Here is a 22,474-nt window from a genome sequence, read left to right on the forward strand (position 1 = left end):
GCTATCTTACATGAATCATCTATTTTGACTGATATTACTTCAAAATTTTTATGTTCAGGCCACAGTTTTTTACCCAATGACTCTGATTTTGTTCAAATTGAGTCGGCATTAAAAAACCAGCAAAGATTGTATCTGCCCTCCGAATATGTAACGGTAATGAAACAATGTCGAAAAAAAAACCTTTTGTGATAACGGAAATGAATAGCTGTGATTTTTTATCAACAGAAAAACAAGCATCGACGGACAAAAAATAAACTGGTTAAAAAATAAGATCGATTATATTAAAAAAAGATGAACCATTTCTGCTTACTGTTCAGCACGATTCATTTGAAGCCCCTGTACACAAGATTGATATTAAAAAGAAGGAAGGAAGGAATAGCACGAAAATAAAAATAGAAGACTTTTTTTTTAATGAGTACGCTATGGCCCAATTATCGCTGCAAAAAAACTTGCAAATATTAACGAAATGATGCATCTTATCCCATCAGATTGCCAAGATTTCTACAAAAAAATACAAGGAGATGATAACATTGAAGAAGATGTAGACGGGTATAACATAGCTAGTCTTGATTTTGAACTTGAAGATGTTTAATGATTTTTTTATCAATAAATGATTTTTCTTTTGTAAGGATCTTTTGAATTTTATTAATATTTTAATATTACATAATAATGCAGAAAGCAATTAACCCCAAAAAAAATGGCTGTATGTTACAAAATATTTTTCTCTTAGTTTCACTTTGTTAAAAATGGGATATTTTGCCGAATAAAAATAAAAAAAATAATTTTTGAATTATACTATAATGTATACTATTAAATTACTGTTAAAAAAATTAATAATATTGATTTATTTAAAACTCTACTTTTGAGGGTTGAAAGTGTTCTGCATAACTACGTCCAAATAATACAAAAGCAAAATCTTTACTCAGACGACCTATTTATTTTGCATCCTCGGGACTAATAACAGACAATCCAATGACCGAAATCTAAGGAGAAAATTATAAATAAAAGTTAATGGTAGTAGACAGATAAGTTTTAAACAAACATAGTAACTGTTAGTGTATTTATTGGATTTATTTGTGTATTTATTATAACACTAAATAAAACTTATTTCTGGCCAAGATTTCGAATTTTATTTAGGGTATCATCAGGGCTCTGTAGAAAATAATTATATTATAGAAAAATAGGGAAAAAATATTTATAATAAAATCCAATATACACTATAGCCCTATGACTTATTTAATTAATGCCTGTCATTCTTTTCCAGAAAACCCTGATTGGAATGAATTTAATACAGTTCAAAACGTTAGCTAGAAATTATTTTTTGTCAATAACTATCTGTCACACTCCTTAAACATAAATATGTTTACATATTTTTTCCATGCAATTAAATATTATATGACATTTAAAAAAATATATATTTTTTTAAATAGGTGCAGAAACATACTTATTGCATATTTACTTTTTAATTACCTGGGATAATTTAGAACATCATCGTAGTTAGATTTCAAGATCAGTTTTAATAATATAATTATATTTTAATTTTTTATGAAAACATTTTAATTTGTTTATTAATGACTTAAATTATTTTTCCATAAATATTTAACATCGATTACATAGGATAAATTCAAGCTATTAAAATTGCTCGGATATATACAGTGCGGCTCTTAATTGTCTTTATTTTTTGAATGCGTTTATATAAAAATTTGAAATTAGGCACACATTTGCAAAACTTCAAAATGTAAAAAATATAAAATTGCATCCCGCCGCCATTTTGAAGTTAGATACCAAAAAGTATTATTTAGGTTGCTCATGAAGTGTGCCAAATTTCAAATTTTTATATAAACGCATTCAACAGATAAGAGGGGGGAGAGTGACAATTAAGAGCCGTACTGTATATACATATATATGATAAAGTTTAAGACCATTAATGATGTAAGTAAAGAACTTAAGAAATTAAAAAAGAAATGGCTATTCAACCCTTTTTAGACCTAAACATTATTAAAGTCGCAATAAAATAATACTGGTTGTATAAGCAAAACTTCGTTATAAAAATGATTTTTTAAGCTATACAGACGATAATTACTAAATAAAAAGCAGAAGCATCCCAAAATGCAATGCTTATTCCACTTTTAGACATTATGACAGTCAACTAAAGTTGAGCTAGTTGGATTAAAAAAAAAACATCATATTCGAAAGAACATTCAAATATTTTTTATATTCCAAGAATATCCAAGAAGAAATTTCTAAAATACTTTTTACCCAATATCGCAAAAACTAATTTAGGTATTTAAATGAAATAAAAAGCAAAAAATTCAGAAGAATATTCTTTATAAATGTTATTAATAGTCCAAGAAAATCCAAGAAAAAGTTCCTGAAATATCCGTCTTCTTAGGTAGTGCCTAAAAGGCATGCGTAGTCTTAAAGGTTGCATTTACGCTAAAACCCTCTTTAAATCTATTATTAGTTGGATCAGACCTAAAAACGAAAAAAAAAAAATAAAAAATTAGGAGAACTAACAATTATTAATCGACTTTAACATTTGGCAAATTGGATATTCTTTGACAATTTTAAAAATTTAAAATGGACTTTTTGGCTGAGTTGAATTCTTTGGGTTTCTAAATACCTCTAATAAAATGAAGAAATTTTCTTTTTTTAAAACTCAATATATTTTTTCATTTAAATATTTAAAGAAATTCCTTTTTAAATTATTCCACCTAAATAATAGGAAATAATGTCATAAATAGAGCAATTAAACAAAAAAATGTTTATTGTGTATTTTATGCAAAAATCCATAGCTCATTCAATTTTAATAATTAGCCACATATTTGTCATAAAAAAAATATTTGAAGCTTTTATCCCATTGTTATGTGTGCCTAATAGTCCATATTTTTTCAATAACTCTTTGTCAAGAATGTCTTAAAAAGACTTAAGGCGTCCTTAAAACCTATTTTTTTTATATTGAATGCATTTAAAAAGATACTACTGAAAGTTTAATTTATTAGGGCAAACAAGCCCGGACTCAACCTCAACAAGAGGGAGAAAGATAGGGACTTTTACTCAAGGCATTCAGGGCGATAGTGAAGAACTAATATGTAGAGATCCCTAGTCACACTGAGATGAAGGATCCAAAACCAAATGAGTAACTAGGGGAAAGCCAAAATGAGTAACTAGACTCACCAGTTAAACTCAGAAATCTGCTACCAAAGATCAAAGCAGACATTTGGCGGTAACTTGTTCAAGAATACTGATCTAGATGGAACATAATTACTATAAACCGAATAAGCTCTAATTACTTCTAGTTTCCTAAACACCTAGTGGGAATCGAGTAAGACAACATAATTGTACCTGTGGCAAAGTAGGATCCATGCAACGGAACTGTACCTCGGAACCTCTATATACACAAGCTCCAGAGGTCCACATGAAAAAAATCCCTCACTTGCAGTATACACTACAGAAGAGCCTTAGCACTATAAACCAGTGGCCTATTGACGCATGGGCGTAGAAGAAAGATACTCTTATTGTACAACAAAGACAAAATATTATAAAGAAATAATTGAGAAATTTTTAGGATAAATTAGTATTAATTGATAATTATAATCATTTGAAAATGGAATGAAATGAAAACTGGTTGGATCTAATAGATAATTCAAATCCCTTTGGGCTATATTAAAAAAAATGTATTTAGTTTATCGGAGGCAACTTCTGACGTAACTTCTCTAATAATTAGACCTAGGAGAATTTGAGTACCTTTTGATCATATGAATTAAGCGTGGATTTTTCGAAGATAATTACATTATTTTAAATTAATGATTTAACGTGTTTTGTACATTGCTTATACTATTTTATTGATTTGATACAATGATATTTATTTTATCTTCTTCATTGTATCATATTTTTTTTTTCGGGTCACAACATTAATCAATTTCTACTCAATGGTGTTTTTTACTATTTCTTTTGTCAATTTTTGTATTCTCGGATTGATATATACACGGTGTAAATAAATAGATGCGAAAAAATTCAGGGGCTGATTCTTGGGTAAATTTTAAGAAAAAAACTTTATATGAACGTAGGTCTTAAAAGTCCTAACTTTTGAGATACCTTTTGAGATAGATTGAAGAAAAATATATGTTTTTTTACAATACCTGTGAAACCCCTGTAGATATTTTAGTAATATTTGGTATGCATTTTCTATGCATCAAAAGGCATTTTCTGAGGCTCACTAATTTTTTTAATTTGTGACGTGCAAGGTTTAAGGTAAATATTTTTGATGAAAAATATGGTACATTACTGTTTACTTAACCTTTTAACCTTTTTTGTTTTTTACTTAACCTTTCAAATAATGTATTAACTTATTAATCTGTATTAACCTGTTAAATGTCTGCTGATGATTGTCAGTTCTTGCCTCCTTTAATGTACAAACTTTTTTGTGTAATTTTGACCATTTCATAAAAATTGCAAATTATTCAAATGCAGAAATGACCGATATGCATTTTGTTTATGGTCTTGCTCACGGAAATTCATTGCAAGCACCTAGAATTTATGCTGAAATGTAACCTGAACGAATGACCCCTCATCATATTTTGCACACCTTCATCAAAGACTATTAGAAACTGGTTTTCAACCAATAAAGCATGATTGTGGTCGCCAACGCGATATTAGAACATCGGAATTGGAAGGAGCAGTACTTAATTTAATTGATGAACAACCTGACACCAGTACTAGAAAAATTGGTCTGCAGCTACATGTCAATCATATGACGGGATGGAATATTTTAAAGGATCAATTATTATATCCAAATCACGCACGAGTCCAGGCTCTGTTACCACGAGCTTTTCCTAGGCGTCTTGAATTTTCTCAAGTAAAATCTGTATTTAATATTATTTATTTTTTTTTTATAAAAAGTATTTTCGAATTAGGAAGAAATTTTGATGATACCACATAGCTGAAAATTTACGTATATTTTAGTTTGAATTTAATTTAATTTTACTTTAATTTCCTTGATAACGGTAGTAGATATAAATACCTAATTTGACCCAACATTTGGTTGGGTCAAATTAGGTATTTTTTTAAAAAGTAGGTCCTCTTGTTGTTTTTATCGTTTTTTTTTTATTTTAATATTCATAACAAAGTTAGGTAGGATATTGAAAAGAAGAAACGAGCTCAGAGATTATTATATTGAACCTCGGCTCCTAGGTATATAAAAAATCTATTATACCTCAAGTAAATTATTGTATTAAAACTCTCAGTTTTTAAGGCAGATTCTGTTTACCGACGAAGCTAATTTTTCCAGAGAGGCAATCATTAACTAACACAATAACCACATGTGGACAGATGAAAATCCCCATGCCATAGTTGAAGCTCATCGCCAACAACAATTTTCTTTAAATGTATGGGTTGGAATTATTGGAGACCACCATATTGGCCCACATTTTCTATCACAGAGGTTGAATGGGGAAACATACACTCTTTTTCTCCAAGACATACTTCCAAGACTTATTGAGGCGGTAGATGTTAGACGAGTAATGTGGCTTATGCACGATGAGACTCCTGCCCATTTTAGTTTATTAGCACGTCGTTATTTAGACGAAACATATTCAAATCGTTGGATAGGCCGAGGCGGTCCTCAGTTTTGGCCACTTCGGTCACCAGATATGAATCCACTAGATTTTACCACGTGGGGTCAAAAATGAAAACTCTAAGTCTCAGTCTCAAAATATCTTTTTAATTAATCGGGTAACATGTTTAATATTAGAATCATATCTAAACATTAATAATAAACACGTAATACATTTACGTAGATGGATACATTTGGGCTGATTAGGTAGATAGATAGATTAGGTACCATATTTTTCATCAAAAATATCTAATTTTATTAAAATATAATAGAATGGGTACGAAATAAAACACGCAGATTGTTTTATCTTCTATTGAAAACGGTTCTAAAGAAACTAATGATTAAAACAAGAGAACCAAATAAAAAATGTCCATCGTCTGTGTTTATATTAACACCATTCAAATTTAAGAAGATGGTAATAAATTAGATAAGTAAAGTGCGGTTTCTAAGGTGTCGAATTACAATTTTTGCTTCGACTTATTTGATATATTTAACAAGTTTGAACCTTATACGAACGTCACTGGTACAAATAAAACAAATTTGTGAGTCTCAGAAAATGCCATTTTAATGCATAGAAAATGCATACCAAATTTTATTAAAATATCTACAGAGTTTATAAAAAAAAAATATTTTTTTTTAATCTTTACCGGAGAATCAGCCCCTGAATTGTTTCGCACCTATTTATTTACACCCTGTATATATAAAGTAATAGCTGTTGAAACTGTAATTTTCTCAGCAATTAAATGGCGTAATAAATAAATGAAAAAACATTTTGTCTAAGATGGAATTAACAATTCTGCTACTACGGCCCTGATCGGTGCCACCGGATTAAATAAAATTCTCGGTATAATAATTGAGGCTCTGGACGTGACCCGGTTGCTAAAGTAGTGAAATCTTTATCGTCCGATTTTTTTTAATGGCAATAAATCTCCACCGCCTCTTGTAGCCTTGAATTTCGTTTATTACATAAGTTTTAAAATCGGCGATAGGTATTTAATAAATATTATTCCGTCTTATATTACTGAAATAGAAAATATGGTTTTCTGCACGGAAAACTGGTTGTAAAAAGCAGTACTTTGGACAACGGCATATACTTTTTTCACGAAAATATTTTCTGATTTTGGTTTAAACCAAAGACCAAAGGGGTCACTAATGTAATTATTTACTCAATCAAATTATTTGGACAGATCCTAGAGCATTGCTACAGATCTACCTCACAATGGCTCTAAACTCTTCAGAAAGCATCATAATAGTAATATCATGGATTTTATTTCATTAGGTTTAAGTTTAAGTTCGTAACATAATAAGTTTTATCCACTAAGCAGAAATTCCAAATTTAAACACACTTATAACGATGTCAACTTTATCTCCGACACAATACAGTAAAGTAAATCAAAAATGATGAATGCCAGTCCGGATGGTTGGTGCAGTTTGCCGTATGGAAATTTGGCAACTAACAGAAATTTTTAACGATGCACTCAAGGATTTCGACAAGGTTTCGCTCGTATTTCATTGTGTAAATTAATAATTAAATAAATGGATGATGTAATAATGCTGAACCTGTTTGGGATTTGCGTCTATATATGGTAGCAGATAGTTTTAATATTAAACAATTTAATTTCAATAAATATGTATTTTGCTTATGATTTAATATTGTTAATATGAAAAATATTAGCTTTCTTGAATAACTTTACTCTAAAAAATAAGCTTAATGTCATCTTCAAGGCTAGACAGTTTTATTGGTGTTTTTTGCATAATTATTAATTTTCGTTAATCGGCTATTTTAGAAGCAAGAACTAATTATTCATAATTAATCGGCAATTTCAAGGTAATATCGACACGTGCGTTTGTTGCTCGCCATTTAACTGTCGTTAATCACTTTTTATTAATAAATGACTTTTTTTTAGTTAAGTAGTTGTATATTTGGATTTCTTTTTCTAAATTATTTTGAATATTGTTTTAAAATATTTTTTATCATTTACTGTCGATTTATTTGTAAAAAATATTACTTTTTTTCTTTAATTAATTTTCATAAAAAAACAAACCTTATGAATAAATTGGCAAATCATCTTTAATTTTATATATATGTTAATTTTATCCATTGAAGTTATGCATAGCTTAAATAGGGTTTAAACTAGTCTTCACAGTTCAATATTGACCTTATCTTGGTTTTCATGAAAACCAAAACAAGAGCCGATAGAGTCAGCTCGAGAAGATTTAACTTTGCACCCGTTACTTGTAAACTTACCTCCGAAAAGTCAGAATGCATAAAATCACTTATGGATTTCTTCGAAGACGACCTTTCTTCGCTCATCCTTTCAAACGTCTCGTCGTTCACTTTCAACGTCGGCATATTTCCCATCTTCTTCTGCACGTCTTTTTTCACTTTATCTATCACCGCCTTGAAGCAACCCATTTTCGCACACGTAAACGCGGTTACGAACCATATGAACGGACTCACTTGAATCGCGCCAAAATAATAGAAAACGTTTGGTTTTGTTAAGGGGTTAAAAAAAAACGTTCTTAGCACTCACTATAACACGCTTCTCTTAAAATACTATTATCACCATGGGTTTATCACATTTGTTGGGATTTTTTTTAATATTTTATTGTTATTCCTTTCTGAAATAAAAGTACACGGTAAAATAATTGAAATTGTTACGTTGTTTGGTTGGAAACTAGTTAATTATTTTGCGACACCAAGACATGGAGAACTAATGTTCGTATATAATGAAATATGTAAAAAAGCATTTAAAGCATTGGGTTTTCTTATCCGCAATAGTAAGCACTTCAAAATCGCTACAATAGTAAGATTGTACAGAGAGGACGCGCAAGTTAGAACAAATAAATTTTTTTCAAATTGGTTTTTTTTTGATGATGAATTAATGTATACAGGGTGAACTAAAAATAAGCAACGACTTCAATTTTTTAAATAGAAACACCTATTTTTTATTTCATTTTTGAATTCTGCATAGAATTTTAAGTATATTTTGTATACCATGTCGTATACCTAATACTAACATTATTAATAAATTTGCAACTGTTTGGGTCATTTGAGCATATTCAAACATGTTTTTTCATAGTTTTTTAACAGGTATATTGTTGACAACTTGTCACCATTTAATCGCATACAAACAATATTTATTACTTTACGTAAATGTCAGGACCTAAGGGTCAAGTGCAGTTGCAAAGTTTAAAAGTATGGCGCGTTTAACTGAAAAACAAAGAATTGAAGTTTTCATGATGGCAGGATATTTCGACAAGACTCCGAAGTTTGCTATCTGTTTAACAATAAGTACTCGGAAAGGCCTATTACATGTTCGGTAGTGTAGCAAAATTGAAAAAAAGTTTTAGAGATTTTAATCCTGTTAAAGACAAATATGATCCTGGACCGTCCCACGCGTCCAAGAAACAAACAATTAGATATTTTGCTCGATTTACAAGAAAATCCACATATATCAACCCGACAAGTTGCTGCAGATCAGTCAGTTAGTACAACATGTTTTCTAAAATATTTGCATATGAATAAATGGCATCCATATAAAATTCATTTAATTCAGAAGTTTATTGAAAATAACTTTCTTTTGGTTGTTTTGCAGTCAGGGTTTCCAGGCATGAGTTGGGGGGGTTGTTTGCTCGTTCAGTTTATTTCGCCTTAATAGACTCTCATATCCGTTATGGGTTGCCATTTTGGGGTTTGTGCTCCAAGGGACTCCTTTACATAATTTTTACTATTCAGAAAAAAGCATTAAGGTATCTGTGTGGTGTTGGTCTGAGAGTCTCTTGTAAACCTCTTTTTGTAGCTGAAAGAATTTAACAGTTTTCTCACTCTTTATATTGGAAACTGCAACACTCATACATAAGTCCGTAAGTCCACCATCCTGTACCAGTCATAATACTCGTCAAGTGGGCAACTTATCTCTTCCAATCCCCACCTCCTCACTTACGAGAAACTCTCTTATATTTATTAGTCGTAAAATATTTAATCATGTTCCTTTTTCGATTAGGACTGTTACAGACCTTAAAAAGTTTAGGAGAGAACTAAAGAAATTAATCTTACCAAAAGCTTACTACAGCATTGAAGAGTATTTTAACGATTCATTTTAATATTTAAAATAATTTGGTTTTGTCTTTGTTTATATAAAATATGCTTCTATGTACAATCAAAATCGATTCTGTAATCTGTTTTTGTCCTGTATAACCAAATAAATAATTGTATTATAAATTCTAGGATTAGGAAGCTTTTAGCATAAGTTTGTAAACTTGGCAAATAAAGTATATTTTGACTTTTTTTTTTGACTTTGACAATCTATTTTAGGGCTATGAAAATGTAGAAAATTGTAAAATATTTGATGTCTCAAGATCGAAGTGAAAACGTTTTCAAAAGAAAATCATTCTTTACGAAAACATAAAAAATAAAACTGTTTTCAATCCGACCTCATGGTTTTCAAGATTATTTTTATGAAAACGTGAGCTTTCATGAGCGTTCGATTAATAAACGTTTTCAACTGGATAGCCCTAAAATTCCACAGTTTAGTACGAGAACGTGTTCATGAGATGTGAATAAATGAAAATCCCTATGAAAACGTAGTAATCTGTGAAATTTAGAATCCTCAAATCGGATTAAAACCTTTTCAAAAACTAAATTTACAAGTTAATCCGTGTTTGGTGCTGAACAGGCTTAAAATAGCCTGAACTCAGATTACATGAAATTGTATGTTATAAAATAAAATTTAAAATAGAACAGTTAGTTATAACCGATTTTAACGTAATTTTCATTTATGTTGGGATCGTGCAATTCGCGATTAAATCCAAAAATACCCATTTGATGACCCCAAAAATTGAATATTAGTTCTCCATGTCGCTTAACCGCAGATTTTTACTGAATTCTTGCCATCTGTAAAACTTTCGCGGTTATTTTAAAAATATTCAGGATAAGCTGGGTCAAGACCGTCCTCTCCTGGCACTAATGCGAAATTATTTGCCGAACATTAAAAGCCGTTTTTAGAACGGCGCTATAAATATCCAATATCAGACATTTAACGACCTGCATTAATAACAAGAAATTTATAGCTTTTTGAGATTTTTCCTTATTTTATTATTAACTATCGCAAAAATGACACGGCGAGTGAAAAGGCCCGGATGTAATCTAAAGAAGAAAGATAAGTAATGCCTAAGTTTCTTATTGTTTAATAAATCGGTTTCTTCCTTTTTTGTCTCGGGTTTCGCCTTCGCTTGTATTTAATTAATGACATACAGTATGCGAAATTATCATTTTTCCGCTTGGCAGAAAGCTGGGTGGATCTTATATGGCCTATAAAAAGGAAACTAATAGGGTTTGTGGTAATAGAGAAAGCGAAATATGACTCGAAAGTAATTTGTTATTTTTATTAATTTACATTTCTTATATGGTAGCCTGTACAATATTATATAGATATATCGTTATCTCAGTCATAGCTATCGTAAACCATGGTATTAAAATATATATTTTCGTATGTAATCAGCTGCATTATGCAAACAACACTTTTAAATTATACAGACAGTAATTTGGAAAAAATTGATGTTTATTCATATATCGACATCTCCGTCTAAAGTTTCTTGAAGAAGGGTAATAAAATTGTTTTTTTTTTGTAAAATATAGTTAGAGACCAAATAGATTAAACTAAAATTAATGTAAAGATAAAAAAGATAACAAAGTGTCAAAATAACTATATATTAGACCTTAAAAATCCTAGAATCTGCGACGTCGATAAGAATCAGTAATAAAAAACACAAATAATAAAAAATTTAAAAAGTTGACAAAATTTATGGTTCATAACGCAATTACTCAAATAATCGTTTTCCCTTTAAATATTAATTGATTAATGCAAAAATTCGCAATTACTTAAAAACCCAAATAACCAAAAAAATTTACAAATCAAGGTTACCGATTGAATGAATTAATAGATTAAGTGTTGATTACGGTTTCATTATTTAATTAATTGAGCTATCTGAGATATAGAATGTATCAGAAAAATCATTGATTAATTAATTGAAAAAAATATTTAAAAAATCAATATGATTAACTGTTAATTAAAGAACTAAAAAATACTTGTAAAATTTTCTAAAGAATCAAATAATTAAGATATTGATTTTCTAATTGAAACAACTGGATTCAATAATCACCTAATTAATTGAAAAAATTAATTACCCGCTATCGAATATCAAAAAATGATTTAGAGAAAATCGAAAAAATTCAATAAGTTCAATTATTAGAAAAATCAATTATTGGCTAATTGTGCACCAAGCCACTAAAATTAATTAATCAAATATGCCTTCTACATATTCATTTAATATGGAAATAATCGATTAAGTAAGTTATTGATTAAAAACCGAATATTCTAAATAATTAATTATTCGTTTATTGAGTAGCAAGTCTGCCAAATTTAATCAAATTTCATATTATTGGAGTAAAGATGATATATGCACTGGTCCTCCAGTGTTTCATAAATTTTTTATGAGCCGAAATCGCTTTTTAACAATTCTTAAATTCCTTAGATTTTCACCCCCAGAACTTGCCAAAGCTAATGCACCGCTTAGCAGATTAGGCATTTTTATGGCACTTATTAAAGAAAACTGTCAAAACTTAGTAGACCCAGGTCCGGTTTTCGCAATAGATGAGCAACTTATGTTATATAAGGGCCGACTCCATTTTCGCCAATAAATAAAATCCAAAAGAAGTCGATTTGGAATCAAAATATTTTCGTTATGTCCCAGTATAACACCTTCAGATAATTAAGAAATTTGTACAGAAATTAAAAGCGGACGACAATGTTTTTTTCATCATTTTTTTTTTCAAACTTTCAGACAGGAGGTAGTGGTAGTGCAAGGGGTATCCTTGTTGCACCTCTATTACAATCTCACATAAACAATACGTACAAGTATTTATCATAAATTCCACATTAAACCACCTGTGATTGAACTTTGTATTCATACTTTACAAACTATTATAGTATTCATGCAATGCAGATACAAAAAAAAAACTAAACTGGTGTTTTTATTAAGTGAAGTAATTGATATTCCAGGTAATTTTTAGTTTATTGCATCAGCTGGTATTTTTTTTCCTTTGTTCGCGCACATACAGTATTTTTCATGATAGGTGGGAACACCTGTTCCGTTCAGAATGAATAATGGAGGTGCTGCAAATTTGCGAACAATAAAAATAATGTGTTAGATTATTATTCTTTGTTGCTATGCCGGCATTTTTTTACCATTTGAGTGGTCAGACTTTTGAATGCGTTAATTTCGTCTCTAGAGCAGAAAGAATAACATGCCGGTTTTGTTTGATAAAAGTTAAAATAATGTACATAAATCGCGTTGCCATCAAACCCCTTTTCATGCTGTAGCGTTACCTAAAAGAATTAATTTAAAAAGCCACATAAACTTTTTTATAGCTTGATGTAGTCATAAATTGTAATGCCCTCTATAAAACTTGATTAAATTTTAATAACTTATACGGGTTTCCAGCCAGATGATGGTTCTGTTATCTTAAAAGCGATAAAACCATTTAAAATGGTAATTTTTTCAATGAATTACTGTTTAAAAACTTAATAACTTAAATCATTTACTTAAAAAAGAACTTCTAAATATTATTTTCTTAGTACTGGCATTCAAATTTCCCGCCACTCGATTTAGCCGCTATTAAATCTGACACGGGTCGGTATGACTGATATCTTTCAGGATAGAAGTTGTGGGTGATACATGTAATAGAATATTCGGGACTTGAATAATGAAAAATAATTAGGAAATAAGAAACATATTATGAAATTTAAATAATATTAAGAAAAAAATATAAACGTGTTTTAAAAAAAAGCTAGAAATGACATTAAAAAAATTGTGTATATTTACATCAACACATTGTGAAAAATATAACAAAAGTAGCCTGAAATGATAAATATTCAAATGGTTCAAAAAAAAATCCGAAAAAATTCAACAAAAAATTATAGGTCTCAACAAAAAATTATAGGTCCAATAATTTAAAAAAATCCTTTTATTTAAAAAAAAAATCAAATCTACAAAAATTACATTTTTATGAAAAAAAAATGCGACGGATTTGCCAAATAATTGCAATACACATCAAAATTAGTTTTTTTGATTATTTCTTACAAAAACCTCAAAAATTCGATGAAAACACCGACAAAAAGTCCTTAAAATATGGCAATAATTTCATAATTATTATTAAATAAGTTCACAATTGATTAAATGAACAAATACTATATGTCCATAAACACTCATAAAAGCTCAAAAATTATTTCCGTTATTTTTCATATTTAAATAAAAATTTGGTGATTGTGATAAATGGCATCAAATTCAAAAATCTTTACTTATAAAAACCTAAAATTAGAAATATAAAAATTCTCTACAAATTCTAAATTTCAAAAAATAATTAGATTTATTAATAAAACCACAATTAAATAATTTATACGCGTTTCCAGCCAGATATTAGCTCTATTATCTTAAAAAATAGAAGCGATAAAACCGTTTAAATCGAAATGTTTTAATGAATTACTATTTAAATTAAAACGTAGTGTCTACATCATTTGAATTAAAAAGAACCTCTAAACAATTAGGTAAATATAATTTATATCATAACATTATGAAAAATTTTATAAAAGTGGAGCAAAATTTAAAAGATTTAAATTGTTCGAGAGAAAATTAAAAAAAATTAAAATGTAAAGAACTGTAAAAAGTCAACTGAAATATGGAAATACCATAAAATTTTGATAAACGTTTTTTTTGATCCCATAAAACATCCACAGAAATGTCAATTTCTAGAAAAAATTATAAAATGCGCTTTAGCAACAAATTTTTACAAATATTAAAAATTATAATTAAATAAAATTATAATAAATTATAAGATGTGCAAAAAAGTAAACATATTAATTTACATTAAATTAAATAAACATTATTGCCTAAAATTGTAAATACTCCCTAAAATTTTCACAAAAGTGTGAAAAGCTCCTTTAAAAACTGGGAAATTTTAGAAAATTACGCCAAAAAAATTAAAAATTTAAAAAAGAAAATTTAATTCCAACGAATCGAAGAAGTAAAAAATACCATAGCAATGAAAAATTAAATTACTTTACTATACTCATTTTCACAGTACCATGAATGGTACTGTCTTGAATATACACATAGATTCAAAAAATTTTTATCACCCTAAACTTCCGAAAAATTTTTTTATCGCCAAAAAGAAATTAGAAACTTATTAACTGATTAATTTTAAATAATAAAACGAAAAAGATTGTTTTTTAAATATGGGGTGTTTTTTAAAACAAATTAATAGTTTTTCTTAATAAAGGTGCTGTAAACCTTTTTAATACCATGTATTTCCACCTCTAGTGTTTATGCAGATGTTTGCCCGTTCAGTCTAAGAGATTGATGCTGTGAAGGAATATTGTGCCATTCTTCCCGAGCAGCATGAACCAGCTCTTCTACAGGGTCCTGCAACAGTGCAGGACCAACTGCACCAACTGCAACAGTGCAGGCATTTTTTTAGACTTTCAAAAAGCCTAAAAAAATTAGTTTAAAATTTTCTAACCTCTTAAAAAATTTTTGGTACCTGATCGCATATCTGGAAAATATTTTGAAGTATACAGGGTGCTTCAAAAAAGTAGGGCAATGTAAGCAGCATTTTTTTTAAATGGAATGCCATACTTTTTATTTTATTTTTAAGACCGCCTTAGGCTACCTAGTATACGCGCTAAATATGGTTGCTTTGTCATGCGCAGTTTGACTGAAATAATTTTTTTTATAAAAAAAATCTAAAAATCATTACATCATTTAATTTCATCTTGATACTAGAAATGTTAATTCAATGTCAATATTGGACTTAATTGGGATTCTAGAAGAATGGAGAATTACTTTGACTTAAATTGTTTCCTTCTGTCATATACAGGGTGTTTTTTCGAAATAACACTGAATATTTAAATGTAACCTTTGAAGAAAAATGGATTGGAAGGAATGGACATTGGAATATATTGTATTGTATATATTAACTATTTATTGTATTGTATATATTTAATTTTCTATTTGTCCAAATAATTTTGAGATATAAAATTCGTTCTAAAAATTAATGTTATTAGTTTTTTATTTTTATTTAATAAATAATACTTAGTATAGAATTGTGTAGGATTGTTCAGTAGTCTTTAAGAAATATTTGAGATCATTATCAGGTAGCATGTGTTATTCATTATATTGTAAAGTGAGATTATTGTTAAAAATAAATTTTGTGCAAATACTTTTGGGGGTAACTGTATATTTAAGGCATAATGGTTGGTGACAGATACATGAGGGAAATATTAGAGATTCTTACGTCACACTCTCACTAGGATGAGACTTTCGTTTTTATGAATGATAACGCCCGACCTCACCGTACTAGAGCATTAAATCTAGAAACGCTGAAAAACTATAGGAAATTATAATCTCTATTTTATACTCGATATTTAAATCTAATGTTTAATATAATTAAATATACTCATTTTCATAGCAACACAAAAACGATTATTTTGATAATTCTTGTACAATCTCAATAATGGTATATAAACTAATAAATTAAATTGTTATAATGTGCAATTTTAGCTTAAATACCTTATGATAGAGGACCTTTAACCAATTTGAAGATAATAAAATTAAACAAGGCTCAATAACGCTGCAATCTACAATGGCACAGCCAGGAAATATATTATCAGCAACAGCCAATTAAAATAATAATGACGTTTATCGAACCGCTTATTATGGTACCACAATCTCTAAACTAAGATGATAATAGGTATTAAATGCAATATATTGTTATCATCAAGCGATAATAATATGCATGTTTAAAGTGACTTTGTTATTGCATAGTAATGATACATTTTTGTAATATTAAAAATTTATCTAACGAAGTATGTAAAAAAAATGCTTAACTTACTGAAATGCGACCAAATTTGAGAGATTTTTCACAATGCCAAAAATTCTCCAATAATGCTAATGATTGAAAAAAGCCTCGAAAAATAGCAACAATGCTAAAAAAAACCTATCGTCCTAATTTTATTATTAAGAATTTCACAATATGAATAATTGAAAATTGCTTTAAAAATTCCTAAAGAATGGTACAAATATGCCAAAGAAAATCTTCAACGACTACATGTATCAGTAATTCCAAAATATTTGCATCCAAATTTCATGAAAATGATAAATTGCCTAAAATCTTGAAAAATAGAATTAATTTCACAGGTCATACCAGAAAAAAACTTATTTGAACAAATTATTTTTCTTATTTTTACATCAATTCCGAATTATTCCACAAAAATGCCAAAACAATTGCAAAAAAATCATTCGATTATCGTAGAAATTATTTCTTTAGTTTAGTTTTTTTTGCGTTATAAATTCCACCAAGATTTCAAAGACAAACTTGTAAAGTGTAAATATTTGAAATTATAAATAATTTAATAGCTTCGTGGAAAATGCAAGTTAATTCCCAGCAATGTGTGTAATTAATGAAACTTAAGCACCAGAAAAACCTCAAAAATCCACTAAGATACCAAATCAATCTTAAAAAGCTATAAAAGTTCTAAAATCTTCCTGCAAATGCAGACAATAGCAAAAAAAGCTTAAAAAACCGTTTTCTAATTAAAAAAAGTATTCTGAGAATCGAATGCAAAAAGAGAAACAAAAAAAAAATTAAGCATTAAAATTAGCATATAAAATTGTCCGAATATTTGATGCACAAATGCTGAAAAAGAAAATATTTTTTTAGGCTATAATTTATATATTTATTTTTTTTAAATACTTGGAAAAAGTAATTAATGCAGAATATCAAAATTTTGCATTTTTTATAAGAAATTAAGGATATTTCCAAGAAAATCCACCACACAACGACAAAAAAATACTTTTTTTAAATTTTCCAGAAAACTGTTCAAAACTACACTAATTCCAGAAAACTCTTGAAAAATGCACAGCTTTCCCTAAACTCAATAAAATTGTAATTGTAACTGATAAGGGATCTAACACACTAAATATCTGAGTCAAGATGGATGATCTTTTGCTGGACACATGTAATTTTCCTGATATTGTACTTCTGACTAAGCATTGGTTGAGGCCTAGTGAATGTTTTTTAATATCTGATTATGTTCCTATATCAAATTTTTGTCGTCAACAATCTATACATGGAGGAACCATGATCTTGGCTAGGCAAACAATTGAAACGATTTCTTGTAATATTGATAAGTATAATAATCTTCTGTTAGAGAATGTTTTTGAATTCTCTCTTTCTTTTTGTAAGCGTTTTAATTTATATATTATTTGTGTTTATAGGCCACCTACAGGAGATATTGCTATGTTTCTGGACAAACTTGATTCTTTTTTATCCCAGTTGTCCCTACACTTTAAGGTTATATTGGCTGGTGACTTTAATATTAACTACACTGATGAAACCTTGCCACGTACTTCTCTCTTAAGTATTTTAAATTCTTACGACTTGAAAATGCACGTTCTTTCTCCCACACGAATAACTTCTTCATCTGCAACTACAATTGACTATTTCTGTACAAATTTCGATGACGTTTTATGCAGAGTACTCCCATCTGGTATTTCCGACCATGAAGCTATTCTTGCTGAAATGCCATATAATACTGTATTATCTATATCTCATTATATGGGAAGAATTTTCAGCAGGAGAAATTTCAATGCTTTTTCTGCTGCTACAGCTTCGGTAAATTGGAATGCACTTGAAACGGATTCTGACCCACTTACTTTATTTTTTCAAGTTCTGTGTGATAAGATCAATCAGTGCTTTCCTAAAATGAGGCTTAAAACTAAGAAACAAAAACCATGGGTTACAAGAGGCCTTAGAATTTCAGCTAAAAACCTCCGTTTTTTGACTAAATTGTACAAATATACCACATATGAAAATATCCTTATATCTCTCAGAAATACCGTAGTCTGTACAGAAAAACAATTAAAGCAGCAAAATCTAATTATTATAGGAATCGCTTAAATATGTCATCAAATAGGCAAAGAGAGTGTTGGTCGATTATTAATGATTTTAGACATTGCCATAGAAATGTATCTGAACCGGAGTTAAGACCTGACATTTTAAGTTTGACATCATAGTTGAAAAACTTGCAAAAAGCAGAATTTTGTCCTTTTTACATCATAATGGCATTTTGTCTGCAAATCAGTTTGGATTTCAAGCCGGTAAAGGCACTCATGATGCTGTTTTTAGCTTTTTGGAGAGCGTCTATGTGTCCTTGAATTCTGGAGAGTCATCGGCGGCAGTGTTTTCTGATCTATCCAAAGCATTTGACTGTGTGGATCATGGAATACTGTTATCTATCAAATCGTACTCAGAAGGTTACAGTGTCAGGGAGTTTGTCTGCTTCTAGATACCTAAAATGCGGCGCTACCCAGGGTTCAGTGTTGGGACCACTGTTATTTTTACTGTATGTGGATGACTTGAGTTCATTGAAACTGAAGGGCAAGGTGGTTCAGTTTGCTGATGATACCACCATACTATGGAGCCATAAAAATTCTGATTATATTAAGACTTGTATCCTTGAGGACCTTCAGATTTTATCAGGGTGGTGTGCTTCCAACAGGCTCGTGTTTAATGTAAGAAAGACGTCTATTATGGGGTTTAAGTGCGATGTTCAGGGTCTGATGTTTGACGAAAATTCCCTCTTGCAAAATAAAGAGTGCTGCAAGTTCCTAGGAATTACCATTGATGGTCGCCTTCGGTTTGAGGATCATATTTTACATTTAGCTGGGAAATTATCTTCTGGATGTTTGGCAGTAAGAATGGCAAAACAAGAGCTGGGAGGGGTGGTTGCACATTCAGTGTACTTTTCACTTATTGAATCTCATATTCGGTATGGCTTGCCTTTTTGGGGTTTAACCAATAAGGGGCTACTTAACATTGTCTTTATTATTCAAAAAAAAGCAGTTAGATACCTGTGTTTTGCGAAGTTAAGAGATTCTTGCAAACACCTCTTCATTTCAGAAAAAATCTTAACTCTTTTTTCACTCTTTATCTTAGAAACAGCTGCTCTTATTCACAAAATTCCCAAACTACCCTCTGACACTGGCCATTTGACTCGTTGTGTAAATGATGTTCCCCTACCTATTCCTACGTCTTCTCTTACCAAAAACTCATTAATTTACATCAGTAAGTAAAAAAATTAATAAGTAATAAATAAGTAAAATAATTTACATCACACAAGTAAAAAAATTTACAATCATGTTCCTCTATGTGTTAGACATATATCGGATGTTAAGAAATTTAAAAGAGAATTAAAGACGCTTTTATTGGCTAAGGCATATTATAGCCTGGATGACTTTTTTAATGATAGGTTTTAACCTTGGACATGTTGGAAAGTTTTTTTTTCCTTTTTTCTTCTCTAGTTTTGTCAACAAGTTTACCTTTATTTAGTAATTGATTGTTTTATTTAGTTATCTTTAATTCAAGTATGTTCAAAAAGTTTTGTCTTCATGTGTTTAATTTTGTTCATTGTTTTGTCAATTTTTGAAATTGTATTTTTGTTTTGATTTTTTAGCTTGTAGGATGCTTGTACACAAGATTATTCTTACGTAATATGGCACATTTCCTTTCTTTCTTTCTTTCTTTCTATGTTTTTAATAGATAAGAATCACATTGGTTTATTCCAAATTTTTTTAAAAATGTTAATTTTTTTACTAAACTACCCAAAAAAAATCTTTTTAAAATAGTTTCATAACTAGGTCAATAATAGCAAATTGCTGGAAAAATTTGAAATTTCCTAAAAATGCTAAAATTCCCAGTGCTTTAAAAAACTGTCAAAGTTACGAAACACTTATTAAGGCTACAAAAATTAAATTTTGGAACAAAAAATGGAGATATTTATGAAATTAGCACACAAATTACCAATATTTCCATACCAATACAAAAAAATTTGCTTTCTTTATTTTTTCACAATCAAGAATTCAATAAAAATGCCAATAAATCAATAAAATATGAATATCAATGAAAATGCTTTAAAATGCCAATACACTAAGAGTTATTTGAAAGCCGATAGAAATGTCACCAAAATGCTAATAATTATAGAAAACCGTTTATAAAATGTATGTCGAAAAAAACTTAAAAATGTGAAAAATGCCATTAATTTATAAAAATCAACCTTGCTAACTATTTAATAACATAGTAATAAAAAAGTCAAGAAATTTAATAAAAATTATACCAATTCCAAAAAAACTCCAAAGTATTTTAGAGTGCATTTTTGACTTTTTTTGGCATTTTAGACAAACATATTTTATTGATTTATTGACATTTTTTAAATATTTATTTTACTTTTATCGGATAAAAAAATATTTCTGATCTTTTTTAGGCGTTTCTGGGTAATTAGGACTTGCATTTCTCAAAGAGCTTTTGGCTTTTTTATTGAATTCTTGTGAAAAAATAATGGACGTGACTTTTTTTGTATTGGTATACAGTATTGGTCATTTGCGTGCTAATCACTAATAAGCGCTTCGTATTTTTGACAGTTTTTTTAAAGCACTGGGATTTTTAGAATTTTTAAGAAATTTTTAATTTTTCCAGCAATTTGCAATTATTGACCTATAGTTGTTAAACTCTATTTTGAAAAGTTTTTTTTGGTAGTTTAATGAAAAAACTAACAACTTTTAAAAAAAATTCCAAACAGATTTTTTTGGAATTCGTGTAGGTAGGACATTTTTCTGTAAAATTAAAAAAAATAATTTTTTTTTGTTCTGTTGTGGATTTCTTTGTATATTTCCTTAATCTTTGATGAATAATGCATTTATCAATTTTTTAAGGATTTAAAAAAATAAATAGTAGAATACGTAAGTTTTAGCTTAAAAAAATATTTTCTTTACTTTCGGCTTTTTTGACCATTTGGGCATCAAAAGTTTGGAGGATTTTATATACTGACTTTAATACTTTAATTAATTTTTTTTTAAATCTTTTTTTGTTTCGATTCTTTGATTAAATTTTTTTGATTAAAAATTGGTTTTTTGATCTGTTTTTGGATAGGTATTATTTGCATTTTCAAGAAGATTTTATAAGTTTTATAGTTTCTAAAATTGATATTCAAGGGGTTGAAAGTATTAAAAAAAAATTTCCTCCTAAAATGAAAAATCATAATTTTTTCCATTTTTTAAGAAAAGGGCTCCAAATCGTGCTGGACTGTTTTAGATAAGCCGCCCTGTATAATCCCTCTCTGTATAGACATAACAGACAGATTTTAAGGTAAAAGTTGTGATATTTTATGGTACTTCAAAAAATTTAAATACAAACGACTTAAAATAATTTTGATGCAATAGTGCAGGAAATATCTTATCAATACCCAACAAAATAATTAATTAATCTTATCCAAACTGATGGCAAAAACATCATAATATGCATATGTTACCCTTAAAATCATGAATTTCTCGTCAACTTATGACGCACACTGATCCAGCTTAGGAAAAAGAAAATATCGCGAAAAACTGAATGGAGCTCCAAAATGCATATGACAAAGAAACTACTACAGCACAGCTTTCGATCGCGAGTTTACCGGCACACGGTGTTCGGGAATCTCCGCCGGTATTCAGGAGTGACGAAGCACACCACGTTGAAAGCCGGTTGCTAACTGAACTGCGAGCACCAGGAGTTGCCTTCGCCCCAGCTCGCATCGCAACAACCGAGTCGTCCGATCGCTTTTACGTATGCTCCGACTAAATGAAAATGTATCTTGCCTTCCTCTGGCCTCTTTCGGATTTTATATTGTTCCGATGTTGACATCACCACGATATTTTCCCTATGCAAGAACATGTATAGTCCAGTTCAGAGATCTATTAGAATCTTTG

At 29.2% G+C, this 22,474-nt stretch overlaps 1 protein-coding gene and 1 long non-coding RNA gene across 3 annotated transcripts in view; both read right to left on the reverse strand.

Moving 5' to 3' along the window:
• The window catches only part of LOC126739991 (uncharacterized), a 213,337-nt gene that overhangs the window by 34,919 nt on the left and 155,944 nt on the right, over positions 1–22,474 (reverse strand). The gene's annotated exons all lie outside the window — the stretch shown is intronic.
• LOC126739993 (uncharacterized) lies at positions 9,156–11,138 on the reverse strand. The gene is made up of 2 exons (XR_007661759.1): positions 9,474–11,138; positions 9,156–9,417 (listed from the first exon to the last, which is right to left on the reverse strand). It is a non-coding gene; the product is annotated as an uncharacterized LOC126739993 (long non-coding RNA).

The sequence above is a fragment of the Anthonomus grandis genome, chromosome 8 (assembly GCF_022605725.1).
Source record: "Anthonomus grandis grandis chromosome 8, icAntGran1.3, whole genome shotgun sequence".
Classification (NCBI taxonomy): Eukaryota; Metazoa; Arthropoda; class Insecta; order Coleoptera; family Curculionidae; genus Anthonomus; species Anthonomus grandis.